Here is a 22,404-nt window from a genome sequence, read left to right as displayed (position 1 = left end):
GGGGGGGGGGGGTAGATGGCTTGCCAAGCTTCATCTGACATTTACAAAATGAATTGCAGGCTGCACGCTGAGGAAATAGCGCGCATCTGTGTATTATGTGATGCAGGTAACCCACCTCACCCATCCTTGGTCGCGCACTTGACAAATCTCATATCCCCGCTCAGGACTGACGTGCCAGCACAGAATTAGACGACTGTAATTGTGAGCGTGATTGAAAGGGAGATGCCGGTGGAAGGCGATGTGCTGAGTGCCACTCTGGGTGTCACTAAGGTGTCACAGGATGGGGAAAGATGACAACAGTTAAGGCAGGCGACGGACTTGTTCCCTTGACTGGACTGCAGATTTGGTTAGGTCAGACAAGACGGGACTTAAATGACCCCTGTGGGCGTATCAGCTCCACGCGGCAACGGGGAAAACAGAAAGGATAAGACTAAGACAAATGGTGAGAGGGGACGATGATAAAAAATGCAGTGTAAAGATTACAGCCTAGTAGCGCTTCACGGAGCGTGTTGCTGCTCGCTGTGTTATCTCACATTTTTTGCTAAACACACAAACACATTGAAAGTATTTTTTAGGTGCTTTTTTTCTTATTATTTCATTTAGTCAGAAACTATAATCTTTACTTGTGTTTGTGCTGGAAGAAATGAAGCATCTTCGTATCGCTCTCACTAACTGGTGTAATCTCAGGGGGCTTGGTAACGCCTACATGATGAAACAGTAAATGAAAATGGCCCCCCCGCAGCTTTAAACCCACAATGAAAACAAGGAAAACCACCCACCAAAACCTTATTAAGAAAAGACGAAGGAGAAACTTCGGGGCAGGATTTCACAGAGGAGGAGTCTACTGTCAGGAAAGTGTAAAAGTGCAGACAGTGGGTAAACAGAGAGCAGTAGCAAAATTAAAGAATAGATGTAAGTGCCATCTTGGTCATGATGGACAACATCTATATGACTATAAGATGTACCTATTATTTTTTATCCTTTAAAAGGAGACTGGGGCAGAAACAAAACATGAGCTGACTTAAAAAAAAAAAAAAAGTTAAACTATCATTTTAAAATTTGTTTAATCATTTTTTAAACCTAATTTTCACATGGACAGCATTTTTTGCAAGGACATGACACTGGATTGCTTCAGATGATTGGATCATGCAGGTGTTTAATCACAGTGTCTCTCAAACTTTTTCAGACCAAGAACTAAGCCATTAAAAAACAAAACTCATGGACCAGCTAACTCCCCAAAGATCCCCAAAACCAACAGGATGCACTACTTCAACGATATGCTGGCAAGCTTGAGTGGAAGAATGTCACCTGGGACAGAGTTTTAATTATTGACAACCCCCGCAGTGGTGCTATTTATGTAGCATCAAAATTACACCAATCGCACTACGAGTCTCAGTCGTGGTGACACATTACTAGCAGAACTTAAGACTTGCCTATTGTGTCCACCGTGTCAGAGGTTTCATTTGATTTCCTTTTAATCGACTCAGTGTTAAGCCACCGGTCCATGATCTTGTCTGTTGTCTGTGTTTGAAAGAGAACAGACTGATGGCAGGAAGACCATAAGCTCCATCCACATTTCCATTCAAATGTCACACTCATCAGTTTTGATGTAAAACATAAACTGTAAATTGATGCAGCAACGTCAGACCACTCTGACAAAAGGCTGTTTGATCATATTGTGTTTTTGCATCCAACTCCTGATGCTGCTGAATTTGCAACATGACTTAAAGCTTCACAGTGTCTCCTAGTTTTCTTTTTACTATCTAGTGACATTGTTGTGAGTGAAACTGGTGGCCTTATATAACAATCATGGATTGTATTATTACAGGAACTGGAAACCAGACTGAAAGATGGTGCAAAATTGCCAGTTGTGCACATCAGCCAAAAAGGTTCTGTGTTTGGTTCTGCTGTCTCAGTCCAGCTCTGCAGACTACAGAAAGGAAGTCTCTTGTCCCCGGCTCCGTACGGCTGTACATCTCCTTCGAGCGAGGGTATGTGGGAATCTGACTGAAACTGACTGACTGGTTAACAAATGCTCCCCTGCTGAGTCTTGGGCACAGCAGGCGTTTGCACTGTTCTATATCCATCCATTGTACATATGCTTTCATAGAGACAGCTCTATTTGTTTGCACATTACATTTGCATTCTGCACAACCTCTATGACTGGGAACACTTACTGCTGTGCAGCTGATTGTTCTTTTTAATTATTTATGCCCATTTTTATTGTTTCTTCTAATATTGTGCTTTTGTTTTTATATTTGGTGGGTAGTGGGTTTCATATGTGTCATCTAAGGTACTGTATACCTGAGTTTCCCCTCACGATTAATATAGTATCTATCTATGGCTACATCCACACTACTACGTTTTCATTTTAAACGAAAATGACCTCACCATTTTACCTCCATATCAGAAACCATCTCTGTCTATACTAACACACCTGAAAACGCATTTATACATGACCGTTCACGTGCACTATGCATGCATGAGCTGATAGACAGGAAGCAGATTGTCTACTCCGCAGTTCATTAGTTGCACAAAATACTACGAATGACGAACAGTAAAGACAGTTGTGGCGTTAAAATGTAGAATTCAACTCAACAACAGCTTCTAACAAAGACAACAGGGTCATTATCCATGCTGCTTTCACCACTGGGACTAGAGGGTGATAAGACCCAATCAGGGAGCGGCCATGGGTGTCCATGTCATCTTTTCAAAAGGTATCAATCTATATATTTGTTAATCCTCTCACACTGGCTCATAGACTTTGCATGTCTAGTTTTTTTTTTTTTTTTTAATTATTAAACCTCCATTGTTTAAAAGTTCATAATACAAACAGTAAAAATTGACCTTATTTGCAGTTTTGAGTCTTGTCAACATTGTTTTTTACAATAATATTCTATGGGGAAAAATGCTTTTTGCGCAACAAGGGATTATTTTGTCACGGTGAATTGACTGGGATAAGTTAGCAGCAAGGCTGAGTTGTGGTGTTAAATCCACCTGCGTACAGGTTGAATAGAAATCGGACTTGGACATGTACAAACCTCAAGGTAAATAATGAGAGAAGTTGAGGATAAGAAAGGTTCATTGTCTCAATGGACTACCACAGGAACTGTAACAGTTCCTGACCTGAGGGAACTGAAACTTCCATAGTAAATCCAACATAAGAAATTGAATAATGCTAGTTAAAGGAATGGCTCTGTTTGAATTAATCCAATTAAATGAATGCATGGGTACGTCATATCCCGTCCTGTCAGGGAGGTGGGGTTGAGGTTAGGGGCAAGGATGTGGATGTGTAATGTAATGAGCCATCAGGGCACATAGCAGCAAACACACAGCTGACTTTCAGGGCTCTTTGCTGTGGTGGTTTTATTTAATGCTGTTTCCTGAGAACACTTGGCAAACACACAGCGTAGATAGTACTGTGATGTTGTTTTTTCTTGAACTGTCTGTTGATGACCTTTGAGTTTTTGAAGATATTGGGTACTGTAGCTCACTAAACAACTTTTATTTATCCTAGACACAGCCACCGCTCCCACAAACATAAATTATATCACTTCTTTTATGCCAGGGTACTTTTTCTTCTCAGGAAAGAACTAGAACACAGAGAGCTGCTGCCGTTTTTGTCGGCTGAAAGTCCAATTTTTTTTTTTTTTTTTTGCATTTGCTCCTGTTTATTAATTTGGTGGCTCCAAACAATCCTGCATGCACTGAGTCACTTGGAGTGGTGCAGCTGTGGTTGTATTCATGCACATCAGATGAGGCAGTGCAATTTTAGTACTTGTCTTATGAAATTGCACCTCTTATTACAAACACAAGGACAAAGAGCATTTTGTGTGTTTGCAGCACACACACAGACCTTACATGTTTCATGGATGTTTCAAGTTTTGCCACTATCATTTCCATACAGACATTGAACACAATTAACAGCACAGAGTTCTGGTCATTTGCGACTTGAATGTTTGGTTCGGTTAAAACAAATTGTGGTTCGTTTGCCTGGTTAATGCAGCTTGTTTGTGCTAATGATGAAGCTGTCAATCAAACCCTGGTAAAGAGTCAGACCAAGACCATTTGAAACAAGACTAGGTCAAAACCTAGTATATATCTGGACCTCATATGGTCAAATCCTGATGTTACAACTGTGACGACGTCTGACAAAATCACCAAACACATAGATTATGAAATGATCACTCAGAGAGAAAGTTAAAAGAGACAGACTATCTTTCTTTTTTTAAGTTATTTTTTCAGGCCTTTGCCTTTAATTCAGTCACAGTAAGAGAGATACAGCAAAATTAGGGAGAGAGAGAGAAAAAGGATGACACACAGCAAAGGGCAACAGGCCAGGGCCAAGCCCAAATGGCATGCGCTCCACCAGGTGAGCCACTAGGGCTCGAGAGTATCTTTCATATTCAGTCTCTCACGCAGAACACAGCCTTCGTCTGGATCCACAATAGTTTAGTCTTTATTTACTTCAACTCCAGATTTATTAGAGGCAGGTCTTTATGTCTAACTCCCTCTGTTTGATATGTAGAGGTGGTTAGTATAAAGCCTCTTTACCGATGACTTGTCTCTCTCCCTCCCTCTCTCTGCTCGATGTATCTTATGTTTAGTTATTCCGCTGACTCCTTTAGTAATAATGATACATGTAATGAAAGTACGGTATTTGCTGTAATCAAGACAAGGCTCAGTGTATTGGAAGCGCTCTGCCGCTTCCCTGCTGTTCCCGAGCAGCCGGGCTCAGTAGACTGCGACTCGGCACTCCGCTGACCAATGGTGGAAATATCATCAGTCAGTCAGTCAGCGACATTCGCAATTGTAGGGCTGGCCCCCCTGTTTCGGTCCAGCCAAAAATAGTTTTAATCTGCTTCCAGTCAGACTCTGGTGTGATTCATTTGTGGTCTGAAAGCAAATGAATCAACCAGGGTATTGTAATGGACTAGGGTGACAATGTAACTGCTATGTTACAGTACTACTGTATTAAGACTGTCGTGTTCAGTGAAGGTAGAAATGACATTGCAGTTACTGAGTTTTCCAAGTTGTCTGTGAATGTGTGTTATGCTTAGAGGCCGTGTCAGTTATCGCAGCTGCCTGTGACAATGATTGGTGTGAGATAACGTACCTGTGATTGGCAGGTTGCTGTTGTTCCTGCGGGAGCTAGTCTACAGCAGGAGTTGTCGAAGTCAGTTGGTAGTGCTGAAATTACACTGTCAAACCAGTTAGGTTGAGAGCCAGTGAGACAAGCTCACAACCCGTAGTTTCATTATTGAGGGACATTCAGTATTTTGCGATAGTAGATAGTTTGGTAGTTTAAGCATGAATTCAAAAACTAAATTGTTAATAAATCCATCTGCTGACTGTCAGATGTTCAGGAAGAATCAACAGGTGAGAGCAGGGATTTAAAATGTTTAACCTGATCAACCAATCAATCAATCAATCAATCAATCAATCAATCAATCAATCAAACAAAAATCAGCAGTCTGTTCTGTTTGTATCCTCTGTGAACTTTTGACAGGTCATTATATTCATTAACAAGACAGAGCGCTCCCACAATAACAGCACTGTAATATTGCTGTACAAGACTTTTTTTCATTCTGTATCTACTTCTTTGTCATTATTCTTAACATACGATGGATTTGCCGAACAATATTAATAACGCTCATTATCACTAATTTCTCTGTGAGCTCTTTGTGCCACTGGACCACATAAATATATACGCAAGTGGTATTTAAAGTGCATACTGACCTGCTGTCACTCACTGCCCTGATGATACAGGATGACATCACCAAACCAGTCCATTCAGTGAGTTTCCTGTTAGTCTGGGTAACATGTTCTGTCCTCTTGGTTCAAGTAAATCAGGTAAAATTATTAGTGTTTAAATTCAGTCATAATTAAATTACAACATAAATCAAATATAATATGATATGATATAATATAATGAAGGTGACTGAAGTATTATGTTGGTGTCGGATAACATTACAGCAACAACAATCACGGCTGTTATACGTAAGAGGTTTATTAGGCATTAAAAGCATCAACCACACAGACAGTGTGCGTGTGTGTGTGTGTGTGTGTGTGTGTTCGCTTAGCTCCTACGAATTGCACCTAACAACAGCCTTTAAAGGTCCATATTTTACATTTTCCCTGTGTTTATTTGAAGTGTTGATACATAAGAAGATATTTGTGGTTTTTAAGAACCAAAAACTATCTCAGTGTTGTTTTCAAATCTCCTCTCTCAGGCTTCTCTCTGGAGCTCTAGTAACAACAGGTCGGTGAGCCAATCAGAAGAGAGGAGACTCTGATCCTCTCTTCTGATTGGCTGACTGTTTTCTGAGTGATCTTATTAAAATATAACAGATTTCAGGTAAACACTCAGAGGAACCAAAGGTTGGATGGTGGGTCCAGGCGGGCAGGGCTTGGGGCATGGCAGAGAGCAGTGACTCCTTTGTTGTGACATCACAAAGTTACAGAAGTCCTGACACCTGGTTTTAAGGCTCAGTTTCTGAATACAGGCTGTGTGCATTTCTCTGTGGACTGACCGCTTTGATACTTTCACTCTATTAATATAGAACCTAGACCTGCTTTATGATATGAAAAAAAAACATGGAAATCTCACTTTATACAATATAGGACCCTTAATATTGTTTGGACTGGACCTTGACACTCATCTTAGATTATAGGTACACATCTTTTTAGCATTTTTTAATGAAATATACAGCAACTGACAACTCAATAATGTAATAAAACACCTAAACTATGAAAACCACCATCACGACATAACATATCACATCCTGGAGTTGTACACTGTGTGCTACCAATTGAGTGATGCATGTTATGATAGTTATGACACTTTTTTCTGCTGTGGAGCTGTCATCACATCACAAAGACTTTCATCAGTAAGGGTTTTAATTATATCTTATATATATAGACATATATTTATATCTTTAAACCTTTTTTGGAACTGCAATTAAACATTTTTAAGTATTTTGTCATAGCAACACCAGAGCTGCATATGTACTCCTGAGGGAGTCCATCTTCACACACCTGAGCGAGGGAACGTCTGTATATGATGTGAACAACAACTCAGAGCGCTTGTTTGTTGAGAAGGGTTCAGAACAGCTGAAGGTGATCATAACCATTAACAGCTTTGCCATTCACACAGCTTTAAATAGCTGCTTAACAAATGCTTTCAGACGACATTTCTCCTCCGAAATTGATTAATTCCGTCTAATTGTAGCTTGCCTACCAGATATGTAATCTCATTAACTTGTACACATACAGCAAAATTAAATGATTTAATTGTTCACAACTTAAAAAAGGAGCTGCAGACATAGATGGAGTCAAGACGTGTTTTACCAACCACAGTTAAGTAGTGTGAAAGCATAGTGTGAGCATATTGTCTGTCTCCCTCTGTTACAGGCTTAGGCATATTCTCTCCCAAATTGTTGTCGGCTTTTTCATCAACAGGTTATATAAAATATGGCACATCTGACATCTTATGAAATGTGCTTACTGCTTTCTTGCTCAATACTACTCTTATATCTAAGCTAAGCATAGCTAAGCCAATCGGCTGCTAGTTGTAGCTTTAGTGTACAAAGCTACAGCTAGCAGCCGATTAGCTTAGCAAAATGTAAAGACTGGAAACAGCAAGGAATAGATAGTCCTGCTGGTTTAAAGTTTACTTAGTCACACAAATGTCAAAATGTAAACTTGTACTTTTATTACGAGTTTTGGTGCTGGAACAATTTCTTTTGCAGGCTGGGGTCTCCATGTGTCCAATGGTTGCCTGGTAACCTCATAGTGATGACATGATCAACAGGGCCACTTACTAATGTGTTATGGTAGGTGAATTATTTTAAAACTTTACACATCTGGGGGTAGTTGTACTTACAGTGTACAGTACCTTCATATTCATCATACAGACGTGATGCATGGATGATAAAATTAACATTCCGATTAACAGTGGGTGTGTTGCTGCAGGGTGAAATAATATTTATTACATTCTCTAAAATGTGAACATATTTTAAGCTTTTTTTGTCAGGCATGAATTATGACACACTGCTGAACTTGTTATGTTTTATCATTTATTTTGGGCAACAGTCAAAAGTTATCATGAGCTTTTAAAAAAAGCGTGGAAGTAGCGGTGACTTTCAGAACGTAGTTTGAATGGATAAATAGCATCTGACTATTCAGGCTGTTGGGGACATACCTTTTGCCATTTTCATTTTACCAAAAAAAAGTACAACTTTACTTTAAATAAATGTTTGTTTATAACCAGCGAACTTCAGTGTAATATGTCACCATATCACACATATCAATATCCTACTGAGAAATAATGGTAATGTGTGATTGGGTGTGGGTCTCTAAATCGTGGAAAATAATTAGTTCCAGTGGGTGATTCATGCATACATGTGGGTATGGATGATCAACTGATCCATGCATCTATAATAATGACAGGAAAAAAAAAACAAAAAAAACAAAAAAAACAAAATAAGTATACTACCAAAAATATCAAACTATTCCTTTGAGGACTTTTTGTCCAATATGTTTTAAAAGATGAGAATGAAACTCCAGAACAGTTATTAATTGGCCATTGTTGTGTGATTGTTTAGTTAACTGCTGTCTCTCAAGGTCAAGGAATGTGTTTACAATCTCAAATAACCCATGTGCTTAAAAAGCCCTTACCACATAAACTAATGAAGTTTAGTTTTCCTAATTGGTGTGCAGTAAAATGACCTGCGTTAATTGGTCACAACATTTCATGGTAGCTATAGACCTCAAAGGTTGCCGGATACCAAACACGTCTTGTGGTGTGAAAACATGTTCACTCACATTTTAAACAACTTGTTAATATATTTCCTTTTCTCACCTTTTTGTATGGTGCAGCAAACATTCATCATGAAAACCTCTTGGCGTGTCCAGGCCAATGCAATGCATCAAGGAGAACTGGATACTGTAAAGACGGCCATTCATTGCTATGAAAGCTGCTCACTGGAGGCACAGACTGAGAAAGCCTCACGCCTCTGTGTTGTTGGGCTCACAGAGCTGCACACAAGAGTCATTCTCATGGTACTGTCTCAGTCAGTGTCAAAAAAACAACTATGTATACTATATTATGTGATAATAATAATAATAATAATAATAATAATAATAATGCACAATTTCTAAGAGCAAAAAAAGTCTCAAAAAGACAGTTTTTCTTCTTGTAAATTTGGATTAGCATGATGGGATATAATCTCAAAGGAATCTAGTCGTAGTGACCTTGCTAGATCCCCAGTCTTTACAAGATCTTATATAGTGTGAGACTAAAAACTCTGACTCACACCAAAATGACTTTAGATGTGAGAGGGTGTGAGTCTTTTCAAAGTCTTCTAGTGTGTGGTAGACATAAGACTAAATTCTGTTCCAGACACTCTCAACTTCCTAACAGGAAATTTCTCATGGAAACACTGAATCCATGTGACATTTTTTTTTTCTTTGTTTTTGAAGTTTAAATTTTGCCTGACGGCAGTTTGCATCCTAAAATAGAAGTAGAGATCTGCTCTGCAGAAACAGATGCACGTGTGGATCGTTTCAGAAACTTTACCGCAATAAAAAAGTTCACATGATCCTGTTTGTGTGTACACACTGGAAGGATCTGAACACACACACACACATTGATAGGGAACAATAGACGTCAAGGGGACACCTGCTCGCCTGACACACCCTCCTCCTCCTCATCCTCCCTCCCTCTCCTCCATTAGGATTCAGTTCAGGGCTCAGCTCCGTCTCCGTGAGTAGGTTAGCCATGCGTATTATGGCGAAATCCAGTGAATGATAATGAACTAAGCGTGTGTGTGTGTGTGTGTGAGGGAGGAGGAGAGGAGGTGGAACGCTTGCTGAATCACTCCCTCCATCCATTCCACCATCCACCTATCTATCTATGCATCCACGTATTCCTCCTCCTCCTCCACGTCTTTCTCGTTGGTGGTGTGTCGGTTAGAGGGACGGCCCCCGTGCTCTGACACACTCACACACACGCAGACACACACCTCCGCGATGTGTCACTACCCATTCCACCTGCCTCTTCCCGTCATTCTCTGCTCGCTGTTCCATCTACCTACACTTGCTCTTTTCCCTCCCTCCATCCTTCAATTTCTCCTATTTTTTTCTCTTTTTTTGTTCTCTCTTAGTATTTCTCTCCACCCCTCCTCGTCCTCAACTCCCCCCTCCCGCCCCACGCTGTGTGTCACCGCTGCCGGGAAGAAAGAAAAATGCTCCGGCCAACGACAGTGAGAAGAGAGAGCAGAAAACGGAGAAAAGAGTCAAAGAGGAGAAGATAGTGAAAGCTGAAGTGTGTTTGGAGCGCGGCGATGCCTCCATCCACCCCGAGCCAGACTTGATGGAATATCCTTGACGGCGGAGGGCAGAAGGAGGGAGAAGGAGAAGGAGAAGAAAGAGGAGAAGAAGTAGAGGAGAAGGAAGAATAACAAGACTGAGAAGGCAGGACGGCCGCCACTCGCCTTGGGAGGGTACGGAGACACACACAAAAAAAAAAAAAAAAAAAGAACAAAAACAACATATAACATGCTCTTGCCAATCATTTCTCTAACAACTTCAGTTCTTCTGTCCCTTTTGGCGCGATTCATTTGGGTTTTGATCTCCATCTCTCTCGCTCTCTCCGGCACTCACTCTCTGGCTTGCTCATTCGCTCTCCACAGTTGTGTCCACAGGCTCTGTTTGGGACTTTGACTAATTGTGAAACTATTCTCCAAACCCGAGCGGAGAAGAGACAAATTTCTTCCCTCCGTTTCTTTCTCATCCTAATTAATTCCCCCTGTGCAGACACTCAAAGAGACTCCCTCTCTCTCTCGCTCTCTCTAAGTCTAACTCTGTGTCTCTTCACCTCGCTCTCTGTTTCTCCCCTCTCTCCATCTGTCTGCCTTTGAGAAGCAAATAATTGGATGTGGAGATTGGCTTCTCTGTGGCTGAGCTGGAGGATTGAAGCTGCTCGGCACTTCACAGACGCACAAACACGCAATTACGAGCACTCACACACACCTGGAGCTCAGGATGTGTGTGACTGTGTGTGTGTGTGTGTGTGTCAATGTGAGTGTTGGTGTCACTTATCTGCTTCTTATCGAGGCATTTTTGTGTCATTTGGAGCTGGTGTTAGTTTATATTCTTCTACAAATCCCATGAAAAGATTGACATGTTAGAGCTGAAGTCTTTTGACCGTCTCCACTGTGAAATATGAGGATGTGATTCTTCACAAATATACAGCTTCACATTTAAGGCCAAGTAATGTCCTGAAACAGCTGGGAACTGTAGCTTTTAGCAAAAAATGACTCAAAGAGAAGTAAAAAGTGCATTTAATGGGGACTATTTTCAGCCGTGGATGAATACATACTTGATGCTCTATTGAGTTTTTCAGGTTTTACAGGTGTTTGTGGGATTAACTAAGAATTGGCCAGGGACAACAGATGAAAATTAGCCTTTAGGACTTACTTATTCTTTTTTTCTTTGATTAATGTGCTCCGTCCCTATAATAATAAATAAATAAACTTGGAAGGAATATCTAATTAACAGGTTTTTTGAGAAGAGAAAAATAACACACATCAGGCTTTGGCTCGACAGACAGGACTTGATAATGAGACTAATTCATTGTTGGTTTTGGTCTTTAGCTAAAAAAAATATAGATTTCTGTGCAGAAATCTGCTTTGTCTTTCTTGCTTGCTTCAGGTTACGGATAGGAACATTTCTGTTGGACATGTTGAAATATCCTTCTAGTACTATGAGAATATTTGAACCTGTTTAATGGAAACACGGTCTTAGGACACAGTTTTTAGTTTTTTTTTTTTTTTTTTACAGTGCAGAGCTGAGTGAGTGAGAGGAATCTGAAAGAAGGAGAGAGAGAGAGAATTTGGTAGCTCGAGTGGCCCAGAGACCTTTGAAGAGATTAGTGGCAGAGGTATTTCCCTGGAGAGAGAGAGAGAGAGAGAGAGAGAGAGGGAGATGAAGAAGACAAAGAGGAGGCTTGAGGAGCTTCTGGGATAAGAAGACATGAGATGTGTTGTAACGGTGACGAGCTACAGGCTACTGATTGAGAGGAGGACACACACACACACACACACACACACACACACACACACACACAAGATGTAAAGCCGCTCTTACTGCAGGGCGCCAAGTCTCAAGTGACGAACAGGAGACCCTTCAGAGCCTTCACACACACACACACACACACACACACTTAGATGGTCACCTTAACACATTTTATACACACACACACAAAACCACAAATGGAACAAGAGGGACTCTGCCTCAGTGGGACCCTTTTCATGTTTTTTTTCCCCTCTTTTTCTGCCACTTCTTTTTTTCTTCTGCTGTATTTCATTATTCACCCGGTCTCTCTCTCTCTCTCTCTCTCTCCTCTTCACCTTCCCGCCCAACCACACATCTCCCTCCTCCCTCTCTCCTCCTCCTCGTTCTCCTCCTCCTCCCGCCGCTTAGCTCCATCCAGTCCAGTCTCATTGTCCTCATACACACCTCGCCGTTGAGTGTGCGCGCACGTGCGTGCGTGCGTGCATGTGTCTGTGTGAGGACGGGAGTGCAGCGGGTCATTTCTCCACCACCGCGCGGCTGAGCACCGGGTTCCACTCTGAGGTGAGTGTGTGTCGCCTCCTTGTCCCGTAAACACAGTTTTCACTGTTTTCAGTCTTTCTTTTAGTTTTAAAAGTGTGTGTTCTGTGTCAGCTGTAGAGACTGAGGGTAGTATAGAGTGTGTGTGTGCGTTGTTAATGCTAACAGGGGTCAAAGGTGTTGGCGGTGACATTTGGATGGCTGTAACATCGGATATGGAGCTGAGATTGTGGCTGAAGCTTGTCCAGACTGCTGGTGTGATTGTGAGTGAGTGTGTGTTGATCCGCCAATGTGTGTGTGTGTGTGTGTGTGTGTGTGTAGCTGGAGGGTGAGCTTGGCTCAGTCTGTACGTGCTCTGCGTATGAATTACTGACCATGGCTTGAGTCTTACTCCCTGCTAGTTCACATTGAGCCTGCAAACACAGCCTCCTTTGCCCCCCCCCCTTCTATCTATATTTATTTTTTCTATTTTCCTCTTTTCTCATTCCGTCTGATTTGAGTTCAGTGACTTAATTGGCACGACTGCTCATAGGAAAGCACACTGCCAAAGCTGTGTACTACATGCAAATTCTCTAACAACCAGCCAACAGTTTGTGTTCAATTTATCTCTTCTTCTTTCACTCCCTCTGCTTCTTCATCGTTCTCTCTCCCTCTGTCTCTCTCACACACACACACACACACACACACACTCACACACATATACATACACACACATTCCACGGCAGATTTGAATATTTCCCAGCGGGGTTGGAGGGTGAACAGAAATAGATCTAATTCTAAATCAGGACGGAGAGCTCGGCTCAGGCAGCCTCGCCACCCTCCCTCCTGCCCTCCCGTCGCTGCAGCCGGCAGCTACAGCAGCACTTGCACTCAAAAAGTAAAAGAAAAAAAAAAAAAAGAAAAAAGTTCAAAGATTGGCTGCAGATTTACCAGTTAGTTTGTGTAGAGAGAATCTGATGTGACAGTGAGAAATGGAAATGCCTCGGCCTTAACGCTGAACATCAGAGGCGTGAGGACAAAAGGTTTTTCGACACACCGCAGCTTTCGGGAATGGGGTGTTTTCTTTTTGTTTGTTAATTTGCGCTGTACCACCCACGAAATCGTGACAAATATAAACATGAAGAGATGTTGAAGTGCCTGACTTCCTTCATAAAAACTTGACTTTCCAAAGACTTTTAAGCTCCATGGCTTTGTCTGTTCCGGCTCCTGGATGCTACAGTAGATGTCTGCAATGGATACGGAATCTGGAGTTGATGAGTTCCTAGCCGCCTGTCTGTCTGCCCACCTGTCTGTCTGTGTGTTTTTAGGACTGACCCCTGAGCAGAGATAGGACGGGTCACGGCCCGTCAGGTCCCGTAGAGAGGGGGAGAAAGACGGAGATGTGGAAAGGGGTGAAAGGAGGAGGAGAAAGACAGGGGAGCAGGTTATAGGAGTGTGTGGCTTCATATGTGAAAAGTGTGAGGTTGTGGTGGCGGTGAGAGTGATAAAGTGGTGGGGGTGAGGAGGCGGGGGGGGATAAGATGAGCTCTGGGCTGGATAAGCAGCACCTGGCTTGAGAGAAAATAAAAGATAAGGACACAAAATGAGAGACACGGTGATGTGAAGGTGGGGGTTGTAGAAGTGTGTGGGTGTTGGGGGGGGGGGTATCTATCTACAGTCAGGACGGACGTCACGTCAAGACCCACTCATCCTCTGCTCCCCCTCCCACCTTCTGTCTCTCACTAACTGCCCTCTTCCTCTCTACTCGCCTATTTTTTTTCTGACAATGAGCCGACAGCAAAGAACAAAAGAAGACATAATACATGCAAACCCTCCTCTCTCTGCAGACAGAGAGGAGAGGAGGAAGAGGAGGTGGGAAAGAGAGAGGGATGAATAAGGCATAACGTGTAAGGCAATTGCAGTAATCAAATTACATTAAAAAAAATGTATAAACAAATAAACAAAGCTGCAGTGTAGCTGTTCCATAAAAGTCAAACTAGTGCACTTTAAAAAAAAAAAAAAAAAAAAAGCAGTATGAAGTTCGGGGCTGCAAAATGTTGTTCGACATCTGGATGAAGCTTTCAATCAGCTGACGTCAAAAGGAAAGAGCATCCTCACCTGAACACTTAAAACAACCTGTGTTTACGTTTCTAACATTGGACCTGTTGTGTTTGCTCAAGTAATGACTCTCCTCTCTCATAAGCAAAGGCGGATGTAGTGTGGTTCTTTTTTATAGAACCAAGAAAACAGCCAAGTGAGGAGGTTGGGCAGGTGCTTGTGCACACACACAGCCCATGATTCACATCCCACCAACAGTTAATATGGGTTTCTTTGAACCATGACCAATTTTGATCAAGTAGTTTCAGTCGCCTCAACTTTATACAACCTTATACAGAAAACAACACAATCTTTCAACAGAATCATTTGTCATAATACCACTGTCATTTCTTTAATGTCATATAGTTTAAGCCATGACTGAGCAACCAAGTCTAAATTCAAGTCAAAGATATTATGAATTTCTGACAGCGATGATAAACTGTTGGCTGTAAATCCTCCCAAAAAAAAAAAAAAAACCTCTAATATTAACATTAATACAATCAACGCAGCTATTTTAAAAGGAGCAGTACAAATTAATCAAGTCACTGACACTGGTTAACAGACCACCACCAATACATGACAGCACGTAGGCAGCTAGTTTAAGCCATTAAAATGATGTGACTGCGAGGCTTCCTGTGGGGGTAACCATCCTGGAATAATGTTCGAACACAGCAGGCTTTCCTGTTCGTCACGCTCTGTCAACGCTGTATGGATGTGGCATAATGGCAGAGATCTCAGAGCACTGTGACACCACAGCACAGGAAACATGAGAGGTCACATGGTCATACAGGTTGTTAACAAATCCCCAAATATATTTGAAAGAGAAAAGACAGAATCATCAGCCAAACTGCTCATTGTCACCAGGTGTAGACCACCTACAACGGTATGTTAGTTACATAGCAGGTATGCTCACTGTCAGTATTACTTTAAAATGACTGGTTAGGGCTCATACCACATGGGCTCAAGTGCCATAAGCAGCAAGTCCCTGGTTCGAGTCTCGACCATAGACTGTAAATAAAGTTGGACGTAGCCTCCATGACGTCACCCACAGGTTTCTGAAGAGAGGTTTTGAAGCTCAGAGTGACCTGCTCCACTGTCGCCATCGTGGCAGCGCCTGACTCCATGCAACTCCTGGCTAAACCAAACATGTGCAAAGGGGTGGGGTGTGTGTGGAACCAAGACTTCAGTGAATGCTGGTTTGTGACAAGCGTACGCTCACCCATCTGTCACTCAGATAATTATGCATAACTGTAAGCCTTAATAAAATGTAAACAGGTGAGTTATATAAAGATTCACCCCTGTTCAGTTGTCATAAAGGAGGAAATTAGCTTTAGAGACAAAACTGTAGACTGTAAATTTTAATAAATAAATAAGTACATTTATTAATTTCTGCTGTAAAGTTGGACATTTTAAGATGAGAGTCTATGGGGATTGACTCTCTTTTGGAGTCAGTCTCAAGTGGTCATTTAAAGAAACTGCAGTTCTTGGCGCTTCAATGTTGGCTTCATTTTTCAGCCCCGGAGGTCGACGCTTGGTCCCGATCGGCCGGACAATTTGCTGCATTGCTGCCCTACTCTTCCTTCCTGTATGTTCTGTCTCTGTCCACTGCTGCTATCAAATATAGGCATTAAATGTCCAAAAATATAACATCAATGAAAAAAAGGAATGGTAGTGGAGGCTAATCTGACAAAACTGTCCGGTATTCTGACCATTTGTAACTGTTGCGACATTGGACCTACGTTTTAATCAATGTTATCTTAAATGACAGAACCAAAGGACAGAACAGCAAATATAAAACCCAAGTTGTAATGCATGTAATTTTCCCTGAGAGGTTTGGTTAACAGTCAGATCTTTTTTTTCTTTTTTTTTTTTTCAGGGTCATTTTGCGACATATGTCCTATTTAGTTCTTAAGTTTGATGACCTAGTAAAAAAAACTCTACTGACTATTAAGTTTGATTAGGTAATATAGGGTTTGTTGCGATGTCATTATTGTCATGCTGTAGTTGTAACGTGGAATGGCTCGAAAAAGGGAATGTAATTAATGTTTGCATCCAATTTTAAATGGGTAATTCATGGATGCTGGCATCATTTAGCGTCTACAGGCTTGCTTGGCTTGTCCCTTTAGCTGGCCTCACTTATTCAGCCTAGTTGATAATTAATGCTTACTGTGCTTTACACATATTACAGTCCTACACACACACACACACATAGACATACACACACACACACACAGAGACATGCAGTGATCATACTCAGGCAGTGATTTGAGCTGTAGTAATTAAAGAAGTGTTAGCAGTGAGTGAATAAAACATTCATCAATCCCTTTTCCCTTCATTTGAACTCCCCTCCTCCATTCTCTCCTCCGGTTGTTTCTTCTCCCTGTTCCCTTCTCTTTTATCTCTTCCTCTTTTTCCTTTTTTTACTCTTTTAATCATCCTCCTTGTTTTTCTTCACCTCCTGTTTTTCTCCTGTTGATCTGGTTTTTCTCTCTCTCCTGTTATACTGCTTCGGTACTCCCCTCTTTCCTCTTCTTTGTCGCTCTTCCTCCCTCCTTCCCCTATTTCATCCTTTTTCATTGTCTCTCTCCTCTTATCTTCACCTCCTCTTCCTTTTCTCTCTCCCCTCTATCATTCCCCATAGGTGAACCAGTGTGTGCAAGCTGCTGCAGCAAGGGCAGTGCTGGTGTGGAAAGAGCTAGTTTAGCTGGGATGATATACAGTGTGTGTGTATGCGTGTGCGTGTGTGTGTGTGTGTGTGTGTGTGTGTGTGTGTGTGTGACACTTGGAAACACACACTCTTTTGAGCAGACACACACACACACGCACGTGTGTTGTAGACACTGCAGGTGCTGCATCAAGATAAATGAGCCGTCATTAGCCAATCAGGTCAGCTGGTGGGAGGGCGATGGAATACCAAGGAGCGAGATCAGCTAGTGGAGGTCAAGCCTCTGTGTGTTTGTGCAGGTGTGTGTTTCTGTGCATGTTGCACAGAGAGACTGAGAAGGAGGATTCCCTGATTAGGTGTGAGCTCTGACAAAGTTTCTCCTCCCCCCTCCTACTCCTCCTCCTCCTCCTCCTCCTCCTCCTCCTCCTCCTCCTCGCTGCACGAGCTTCCCCTTTCCTTCCTTCCTCCATCGTTTTTTTTTCTTCTTTCTTTCCCACCACTGCTCCTCTGGGAAGCGGAGGAGTACTGAGGATTGTTGTACTGCCGTTTGACGGCCTAATTGGTATCTCCAGCCTGTTGTTTATCTCTTCATCGGCGACTCATCAGAGTGAGGGAGACAGAGGTTGAGTAGGAATTAAAAGCGTTTCAGAAGTCTAACTCAGAATTTCTGCGAGAGGAAAAGGTAGATGTCACATCATGATTTTTTTTTCTTCTCTTTAAGTTCCCTCAGGCACTTCTCCAGGGAAAAGCCTATGAAACCAATTAGAGAGAAAGTTAGACTGGCATATATTCTCATTACAGTGCTATAATCAATCAATGTGTGTGCATGTGTGTATGCCCTCTTAACATTCACACTAGGGCTAATGCAAATGGCTCTATGCATAAAGTGTTCATTCTCACAGCAAAGGTGCTGCTGGATAGGAGGAAGGTAAATGATTAACACCATGGAAAAAAAACTCTAATCTCCCTTACTCTCTCCCTCTCTTTATGAGTGTGTGTGTGCATGTTCGTGTGTGTGTGTTTAGGGGGCTTTCAGGATGGCCGCTGGCCGTCTTTGATCACTAATCCTTTCTCTGGCCTGACTTTCTGTCCCTTGTTCTTTTTTTCCTCTGCCCATCTCTCTGCTCTCCTCTCATCTCCTCTCTCGCCTCGCACGGCCCGTTGCCATGTCTGCATTGTGAGCAGCTTACAGGCAAATATCTAGGGCAGGGTGCCCTCTCTCTCCCTCTCTTTTTTCTCTCTCTCTGTTTCTGATTCTGTCGTTCTCCCTTTGCCGCTCACTTCTGTATTTCTGTCCTCTGTTATCTTAAGCACTTAAACAACTGGTTCACATTTTTCAAATCTATTTTATTCAATGCTCACATGCCATGTGTAAGATTTGAGTTTTTGGTCACTCCAATCATATCTCCTGTGTAGCAGTCCTTCCTCACGATAACTTCACTATAAAGGTGTGTTTTTGGTAGGTGTGGCGTCATTATGGAAAGCCAAGGAGGCCAAAATCATGTGAAACTGACTTCTGAAATCAGACTTGTCACACAATGTGTGACTTCGATGTGCATGTTCACATATTTTTGGCCTCTTTGGGCTCCCATACATTATTGCCTACAAATAGCTTGTTTAACTGTATAGATGTTAGCTGTAGCTTTATTTGACGACACATCACCCGGGGCAACTTGTATCAGCCTACTATTGCTATTTCTGACACTAAAGTGATTAATGGAAACAATAATTGAGAGTTTAATCAATCCATACACACACATAGCCACACACCTCACACAAACATAGCTGGTTCATGTTGCTAGCTAGCTACATCTGCACGGTTAGGTTTTAACTGAAACTTCTGAGGCCGTATATTAGCTTTGATTGAAGCATTAATTTTTTTTAAACAAACCAGACTTTGGATTTTGTCCTCCATTTTGTGCCCTTAACTTAGATAAGAATGTAGTAAGATAGACTTGGAACTTATGAACCTATCAAAGGTTGAGCACAAACTCCTGCACACTGTCTTACAAGTTTTTTGCTCAATTTCAGTCGGCGCATGTTCCTCTCGGTGTGAATCGACACCTGTCGAGGTGTGAAAAAGTTCTCATTGAACTTCTTAAACCATTTTAATGTTTTTTTTTTGCAAGACTGAACATCCCACCTCCCAGTCTTCAGTCCCGGGTCCAGTCTTTGGCTCATCATTTTAAAGCGAAAATGATGTGTGTCCAGACAAGCATTTTAAATCCGTCCATACACTAGAAAACACTTGTCACATGACCATTCATGTAAACTGGACATATACGCTTGCTGGTGTAAACGGGAAGCAGATTGTTGACTCTGCAGTTGGTTGCTCAGTTGCAGAAATTACAATGAACGGGAAAGAGTAATGGCAAAAAGTAAGAGATTTATTAGCATTATTAAATGCAGAATTTAACTGCACAACAGCTGCTAGGAAAGACAAGGTCAGTACGGCTGGTAGTTGAGACTGTTGCCCTATGTTTTCATACAGACAAAGGGTCATTTGATAGGAGCATGACGAATCAGGGAAGGATCCATCGTGACTGATAAGCCCCAATCAGGGAAGCAAACGTTGGCCCCCGTCAGCCCCCGTCAGCCCCCGTCAGCCCTGCAGTTTTCAGCAGCATTTCCAAAAGTCTCTGTTTTAGGGACTCAAAAACTCTGCGTGGATGCCAGGGGTAAACGTAGCAGGAGTGATGCATTTTAAAACTAAAACAAATTAGTGTGGATGTGGCCTTTCTTGTGCTACTGATGCTCTTCCCATTCCTCTTCCTTCCTGTCTCTGTCACCATCCTTCTTTCTCTCTCTCCTCTCTCTCTCCACGGCTCTGAGATCCCATTGACCTTTCTGTCTTTTCTCTTGCATTCTCTCTCACTCATTACGTTTTTTTTTTTTTTTTGTTCTCCTCTTAGTTTCAGGTAATCCGTCCAACCAGCTGAGGCGAGAAATCTCTTGGCTGCAGCAAACACACACACTCACACACTCGCAGGCTTGCTTTCTTTCTCCCTGTGTCTTGTCTGTCGCTCTCCCTCTCTCACTGTACACAGCCCCTCTAAGGCTCCTGCCGGTGCCTTACATGCTATTATTATTCAGCATGTTCATAGCTTCATATAGCAGCTCAATGGTTGGCCAGACAGTTGTAGCGCTAGTGAGACCTCGTAATCCCTCTGCTCTCTGCCCGGGCCTCGTTAAGCCTTATTCCCCACTGGGAACCTGGAGGTTATAATTAACGTACCTCTCGTAGACCTCAAGAACGCCTCATTGGCTCTCTGTAGGACTGATATGGCTCCACATGGGGGCAAGAGCGATACTTATTGGAGCAGACAACACAAAGTTTATTTGTCAGCAGCCTTTAGGAAGTCAAGAGCCACTTTTCAGGTGCAACAGAGACACAACCAAACATGGGTTTCCATTGCACACATTTTGCCCAATATAGAAGCAGTGTCTTAGTCGACAAAACACAATTGCTAACGGTCTGTTTCCTTTGTGATGTTGCACGAATAAAGCTAGGTTTTATCCTCTCACGACATCATTCCAATTAAACGTGAAGACAGATTTCCTCTCATTTGGAACTGGCTCCCTGGGGCCTGATACGACAGGCGCCACGACTTGAATGTGAAAAACGTGCTTCCATTTCAATTGTGCGAAATATTGCTCTGTCTGATGATCTGTTAGTGTCTGTGAAACATTTTATTTCGACATTTGAGAGTTTTTTCAAAAGTCATTAGTTAGTTTCCATAAGTCATTTTTGAGTTCGCAATTTCAAATTGCGCATTGACGAGGTTCATGGAAAGACACCGATTGTTACTGCACCTTATTTTTCTCCACAAAGAAATACTTTCATTTGTAGTGGATTTCAATCGACTCTAAATTCCCAAAAATTTAATGGCATCATTGTTGGCTTGTCAGTTTCAGAAAATTAGAGCACCCCACCATTCTGACGTTGGAAACTTGTTGGGGAGGGGGTTTTTAGACATACAGTATCTCAAAGGTCTGACAAGTACTATCATTTACCCCACTATTCATTCACCCTACAGTGGTCAGTGCAGCACGTTTTATCCTTCATATAGGATCCAAACAACCATAGTGGATTGATGAATCCGTCAACTGCCAGTATGAACAACTAATCAGCAACTATTGTGATAATTGGTTAATTTATCTTAACTAACTGGTAACTAACACATTTTTTAATGTTACTTTTTTCTTTTACTCTTTTTTGACACTTAAGTGATGAACCCCAATCCAAATGGAAATAATAAGTTTCAGAAGAAGCCTATTTGCTCTTAACAATAAAATGCTTTTCACAATAAATCAATCATACTTTCCTTTGCACCAGGTAGTTTTACTTGTTTCTAAAAAATCGGGCACAATTGGAGAATTCTAAATGGTTTTTATCTTTGATTAAGATGTATCACTTCACAGGTATTAAGTGAGTTGAAAGTACCTGTTTGAATTGGGAAGTTGTGGAATTAGTGTCACTTCAATGTCAAAGTTCAATATTAAAGGAATTTTTAACATCACATGTGACAGAATGGACATATCGATGTTGAGTATTCGAGACGCAGGTGGAATGGTGGTGGTGTACGTGTATGTGTGTGTGGGTGGGTGTGTGTGTTGGGGGGTGGGGGTGGGCGGCAAGCACAAAGCACTGGCCTGTGGAGAAGAGAAAAAGCTCCTGTGTGTTGCGTAGTCAATAAGCTCTTTGTTCGCTGGGCCTGGGAGACCGTTAGCCATGAGGACAGACTGAGACTCCAGCGCACCATCGTATACCTGAACTTGCACACACACACACACACACACACACAAGCACATCAGTACAGACACACAACATACCTAAGCCTGACAGGGCGTCATTCAATCCTCAATGTTCCCGCTTCACCTTTTTTAACATCTTATCAGTTTTTCCTTGACTTTCTCCTCTTTGCTCTTTTTTTTTCTTTGTGTCTCTTTCCATACATACATCCATCTTTCCCTCCTTCGTCATCCCTTCCTCCGCTTGGTGTCTTTGTGTTGGAACAACAGAAACTGTTTCCCTGTTTTTTTTGTGG

General features: G+C 42.0%; 1 protein-coding gene across 1 annotated transcript in view; it reads left to right on the top strand.

Moving 5' to 3' along the window:
• The first annotated feature begins 12,492 nt into the window (after nt 1-12,492).
• blacat1 (BLACAT1 overlapping LEMD1 locus) overlaps nt 12,493-22,404 on the top strand; it is an 18,609-nt gene continuing 8,697 nt past the window's right edge. Inside the window, exon 1 of the mRNA XM_087178888.1 lies at nt 12,493-12,639. The gene's annotated coding sequence lies outside the window, so the exon portion shown is untranslated. The remainder of the gene's footprint in view (nt 12,640-22,404) is intronic.

This window comes from Seriola lalandi, unplaced genomic scaffold, assembly GCF_002814215.2.
Source record: "Seriola lalandi dorsalis isolate HSWRI2012SDOR001 ecotype SW California unplaced genomic scaffold, Sedor1 jcf7180002054748, whole genome shotgun sequence".
Taxonomy (NCBI): Eukaryota; Metazoa; Chordata; class Actinopteri; order Carangiformes; family Carangidae; genus Seriola; species Seriola lalandi.
The sequence above is the reverse complement of the archived record's forward strand: the minus strand, read 5'-3'. Positions and strand labels throughout refer to the sequence as shown.